The sequence below is a fragment of the Halichoeres trimaculatus genome, unplaced genomic scaffold, assembly GCF_033239565.1.
Source record: "Halichoeres trimaculatus isolate MK-OKI-2021-1 unplaced genomic scaffold, fHalTri1.1 fHalTri1_scaffold_8, whole genome shotgun sequence".
In the NCBI taxonomy this organism is placed as follows: Eukaryota; Metazoa; Chordata; class Actinopteri; order Labriformes; family Labridae; genus Halichoeres; species Halichoeres trimaculatus.
In genome coordinates, this window is record NW_027437186.1 from 15,719,146 (window position 1) to 15,725,180 (window position 6,035).

General features: G+C 54.3%; 1 pseudogene; it reads right to left on the reverse strand.

The window, feature by feature from the left end:
- Positions 1-2,087: 2,087 nt before the first annotated feature.
- Positions 2,088-4,561, reverse strand: LOC141795295 (uncharacterized; annotated as a pseudogene).
- Between the last annotated feature and the right edge of the window lie 1,474 nt (positions 4,562-6,035).

The following is a 6,035-nucleotide window of genomic DNA, read 5'->3' on the forward strand; positions in this document are numbered from 1 at the left end:
TGTGTTTCTTTCATTGCTTGTCTTTTTATGCTTTCCAGGCTGGAAAACAATCCTGCTGTGCTCGGTGGTCTGTATCCCTGAAAAATGCCTTCATGTTGCCCAAATATTTCAAGCTTTCATGTAATAAATAAGAAAGTGAATAATAATAAATAAATAAAATCTGCCATGCATTTTTGTTTAAATGTTTGCACAAAGAGAATTGTGTCTGGATTCCTCCTGAGCTATGTTTTTTGATGCTCTTGCTTGTTTTTGTCTGTTTTTTGTTTTTGTCTTATAATAAGTCTTTCTCCATTCAAATCTTTTTGACCTGTGTATTTTGCTTTTTGCCACTGTGTGTGAATAACTTTGTAATGGGGGGGGGGGGTTCTTTTTAAAAACTTCCTTAACAATGGATACTTGTCACTTATAATTGTTGTACTTGAATAGTTGAGAATTCAATAATTTTATTTCCAAATTTCTTTTTTTCAAAAATGAAGCTTTTTTCGAGCACTTATTTTCAGTCAGGAAGACTGTGTACTCACACTCTTCTGTTCCTTTGCTCAATCTTTCCCGCTACTACAGCTTACCAGGGGCTTGTCAACATTTCTCTCTATCCAATCACAGTGACTCTGCTTCAGTCGTAATCCAATTATTTTATAGCTGTCCAGATTTAGCCTTCTCAAGACTCTCACCACCACCACCACCAGTGTCTAGAATCCATCGGGGGATATTCATAATTCATAACACCATTGTACCCCCTATTTTGCTTAACACTTGATAGGGTTTAACCACCAAACTTAAGGTTATTTACATAACCCCGGTTCTCTGAGTAATATGAGTGAGATGTCTCACTATGGGATGCACGCCCCTGCTGCAGCCCTCAGAAGCATTAATCTCATTACGCCAATCCTGATTGGCTGGTGAAACGTGTCCGTCCGCCATAGGTAGAGTCCTCCTACCTTAAATACTTCATGCGGACGGCACCACGTCATTCAAGATAAGCACCTCTTCTCACTCGCCCAAGCAAGAAGGGTTGTCTGGTGAGACATCTCACTCATATTACTCAGAGAACCGGGGTTATGTAAATAACCTTAAGTTCTCTTTCATAATATTTCGCTCGATGTCTCACTATGGGATATGGTTGCTCCCGTATTGCCAGACAAGCTTATCAAGCGTCCACCAACCTACAGGGGAAATTACTCCGTTCAAATCAGGACAGCAAAACTGCTCGTGCCACGCAGGGAGCAGAGACGTCCAGCATATAGAAACGAACAAAAGTGAGAGGCGAGGACCAACTCGCCGCAGCACAAATGTCCTGAACAGAGACTCCCCTGAATAAGGCCCAGGATGTAGCCATGCCCCGAGTCGAGTGCGCTCGCAGGCCCCCAGGAGGCTGCAAACCCTGACTCGTATAAGCCAAAGCAATCGCCTCCACCATCCAGTGGGATAGACGCTGCTTTGTGACAGGTTTTCCCTTGTGAGGATTAGCCCAGGAGACGAACAGCTGATCGCTCCTCCTGACACTCCTCGTCATATCCATATAAGTGCGCACCGCACGGACCGGACATAACGCATGTGACCGCTGCCCACCTGGTGAGGCAGTAAAAGCCACAAGGTCAATGGGGGAACATGAGCCCACCACCTTAGGCACAAAAGCCGGGTTGGGCTTCAAAATCATCCTCACATCCCCCGGGAAGAGCTGAGCGCATGAGGGATGAACCGAAAGCGCATGAATGTCGCTGACTCGTTTAGCTGAAGCCAGAGCCAGCAACAACACTGTCTTGAGAGACACATGTTTCAGGCTAGCTCCCTCCAATGGCTCAAAAGGAGGGCCCTTGAGCCCCTCCAGAACCACAGCCAGATCCCACGGTGGCACCAGCGGTCTGGACACGGGGAGAAGCCTGCGCGCTCCCTTCATAAAGCGGCAAACCAGCGGGTGCTGGCTCGCTGTTTGCTTTCCAAACCCCACGTGACAGGCAGCGATTGCTGCCAAGTACACTTTAACCGTGGAGAAAGCCCTATGTTTGTCAATCAGGTCCTGCAGGAATGATAATATCACCCCCACAGGACACTGAAAAGGGATGTGGCCGTTTCTGTGACACCATCCCTCAAACACTCTCCACTTACAGTCATACAGAGACCTAGTGGAGGGGGCCCGAGCACTTTGTATAGTGGAAATAACCCGCTGTGAAAGACCCACAGCTGACAGATTTAACCACTCAGGGGCCAGGCCCACAGTGCCAGACGCTCCGGGTGCGGGTGGAATATCGCCCCTCCCCCCTGCGATAGCAGGTCCCTGCGCAGCGGGAGCTGCCAGGGTTGAGCGCACATCAGCTGATAAATCTCCGCCAGCCAATGCATCGCAGGCCAGTGTGGAGCTATCAAAATCAGTGCATGGCCGTGCTCCCTCACTCTGGACAGAGTGGGGGGTATCAAGGCCAGGGGCGGGAATGCGTATAGAGGCTCGTGCGGCCAAGCGTGCGCTAGAGCGTCTACCCCTAGAGGAGCATCCATGCTGCGCAGAGAGTAAAACAGAGGGCAATGCGTGTTTTCTCTTGACGCGAACAGATCCACCACGGCCCGACCGAACCGGGTCCATATCTGTTCCACAACTTCCGGGTGCAGTCCACTCCCCGTATACTGGCGCGCCCCTGGACAACAGGTCCGCGCCTGTGTTCAGGACTCCCGGGACGTGCGTCGCTCTCAGGGAGAGGAAGCGACCGCAGCTCCACAGGATCAGTCTGCGTGCTAGCATATGCAACTGACGGGAACGTAATCCCCCCTGACGGTTGATATACGCCACGGTCGTTGTATTGTCCGTCCTCACTAGAACGTGATGACCCATGAGAGACGGAAGGAAGTGTTTCAGGGAGAGGAACACCGCCGAAAGCTCCAGAAAATTTATGTGAGAACGCTGAAGATTCACACACCAGCGACCCCTCACAGACCGGCCCTCGTGAATCCCGCCCCAACCTGTCAGGCTGGCGTCCGTAGTGACCACCTTCCTGGACAGGACGGAACCCATGGGCACCCCTTGGGTCAGAAAGGACGGGATTCTCCAGGGGCGCAGCGCCCTGACGCATTCCAGTGTGACCAACACTTTCCGCGCGCCATGACGCACGGGATCCAGTCCACATGAGGCCACCCAAAGTTGGAACTCCCTCATGTGGAGCCGTCCCAGACGGACTACGAGAATGGCAGAAGCCATCAGTCCTAGTAACCGAAGACATAATCTGAATTGAACAGATTTGCCTGGCTGAAAAAGCGCGAGACACGCCCTGAAACCGTTCACTCGGTCCGCCGAGAGGCGCGCTGTGAACGTCACCGAGTCCAGGAATAATCCCAGGAAGATTATATCCTGTGCTGGGGACAGCATGCTCTTTTCCGCGTTTATCACGAAACCCAAATCGGTTAGGTGTCGTATGACAATACGCGTGTGCGCTCTGGCCTCCTGCTCCGATTGTGCCAACAGCAGCCAATCGTCCAGATATGTGGCCAAGCGGATGCCCTGCTGTCTCAGCGGGGCTATTGCTGCTTCCGTGCACCGCACAAACACCCTCGGGCTCAAAGACAGGCCGAAGGGGAGTACTCGGTACTCGTAACAGATCCCCCTGAAAGCGAATCTCAGATACTTTCTGTGAGGAGGATAAATTGGGATGTGGAAATACGCGTCCTTCAGGTCGACAGAAGTGAACCAGTCGCTCTGTCGCACGAGGCGCAGCAGCGATGCATGTGTCAGCATCCTGAATTTGTATTTCCTGAGGTATTTGTTCAGAGCACGTAAATCCAGGATCGGGCGAATACCGCTCCCCCCCCGTTTGGGGACCAGAAAATACCTGGAGTAAAAACCGCTCTGACTCTCTGCGGGAGGTACAACAGAAATTGCTCCTTTGTTTAACAGAGAGAGGATTTCCTCCTGTAAAACACGAGCTGATTCTCCCTGAGCCTGTGAGTGTATTACAACGGTGAATCGCGGGGGAACTGCTGCAAACTGCAGCCTGTATCCCCTCGTGATCGTCTTTAACACCCAAGGTGAGGCTGCAAGCGCGGCCCATTTCTCCCATCTGAGGGAGAGAGTGGATGCCACTTGCAGCCTCTCCACCATGAGAGGCTCCCACCGCGGTGCGGAGGCGCCCTCTCTTGGTGGAACAGTGCCATAGCCTGCGAGTGCCGCTGAACTTTGCTGCCCGAGAGGACAGCGTGGCGGCGGAGCACTGACTACCCCGGCGTCGGAGGAAGCCGTGGCTTCCCACCGAGGGGGGACAGCGGGTGTCGCCACCACGCTGTTTATTTGGATTTTCACATTTTGTTTGGCTTTGTTTATGAACTGCGTCCTCGGCCCTCGGCCTGGATACGACAGTGGGACACTTTTTATTTTCGAACTGAAAATATGTGTGTTTGTGCGTGCTTGTGGACATGAGAGAGGGGCAACAGCAAAACCCTCCGTCGTCAACAGTCCACTTCTCCTGGGTTGCACCGGCACGGTCCGTGGCAACCGGGAGATAGGGGCGTGGTGGGCTCCTAAGTGCACGCTGAAAAGCCGAACAGGTGGAGCTGGAGAACGGGGAACATCCAGCTGCATCACCGGTGAAGAGAGGGGCGGTCAGACCGCTCTCTTCTTCTTCCTCGCCTGGTTGTAGACGGGCTGCGCGGGCTGTGCCGGCGGAGCCGTTACCGAGGCTTCGGGTTTCTTAGGCCAGCTGGTCCGGCCGGGTGGGGGGCCCGGGGCGAGCTGAGACTTCGGCAGTTTAGGAATTTTAAACTGCGAACCCTGGGAAGCAGCCTGCGCAAAGCTTTTACGCTGCGCAGGTGGAGAGGGAGCTGGAGGCTTTCTAGGGAGGCACAGCCGGAGAGCTTCATCCTCCTTCTTTTTGGCTTCACACCGCCGGTGCATGGAGTCCAGAGCGGAGCCAAAAATCCCCTCCGGGACAATGGGCATGTCCAGGATTTCCTCTTTTTCCCTGTCTGATAGGTGTGCGAGGTTGAGCCACCGTGCTCGTTCCTGCAGCACCATAGAACCCAGCGCTTTTCCCGTGGCCTGGACCGCGCAGCGTTGGACACGGAGACACAGGTCGGTGATGACCGATATTTCCTCCCAGACAGAGGGATCCTGTGTTTGCACAAAATCCTCACCTAACTCTGCCTGATAAGCCGTGAGTAGGGAGAGGACATTGAGCGCTCTGGCCGAGAGCGCCGTCGCTCTGTACGCCTTCTCAGTCAGGGCTGACTGGAAACGGTCAGATTTGGACGGCAGGCTGGGACTCCTGGAGGACAACGCTGACAGGCGCGGGTGAAGATGCGCTGCAACGAGTGGCTCCATCGGAGGCATACGGAGCAGACCCCGGCTCTCCATCGCTTCACAGTCGAGGGAAGAGGCCCCGGGAATCGGGCTCCTGCTGCTGTAAGGGCGGTCTCTCCACGAGCGCGCTATCTCATCCAGCAGCTCCGGGAAGACAGGGACAAGCTGCTTCGTCACGCCCTTGGCCGAGGGCAATTTCTTCCCTTCGTAGCGGGATTTGGAGGTCTCAGCTACGACAGAGGGCCAGGGGATGGCCAGCCGGGCTGCAGCGCGTTTACACACGTCGAGCATGTCCAAGCTAGGAGAAGAAGCTGGTGTGCTTCTCTCATCTCCATCCTCAGAGGTGACAAAGGGCGCGGGCTGTGCAGCCTGTGCCGGAGTGGCGAAGATGTCGTCCTCTTCATCCTCTGAGATGAGGTATTCCGAGGCGTCATCTTCATCGTCCCCATAGTCCAGTAACAGGACGTCTTCCTCCTGCGGAGGGACCGCGGCTAGGTCGAGCTGGGAGCCCCAGCTGGCGCTAGCCTCTGGTGCCGACACCGCAACGGCCCCTTTCTCCTCTTCGTCTCTGTCGGCGGCGCCGTCGGAAGGGAGATAGGGGTCATTTCCAGACAGGCTAGCCTGGCGGGCTAGCCGTCTACGGAGACTCTTAATTGTGAACACCGCACAGTGTTGACACGAGCCAGGGACATCGATAGCCAGCCGGGCGTGTTCCAGCCCTAGGCAGCTCGAGCAGACCTGGTGTGGATCCCTGCTC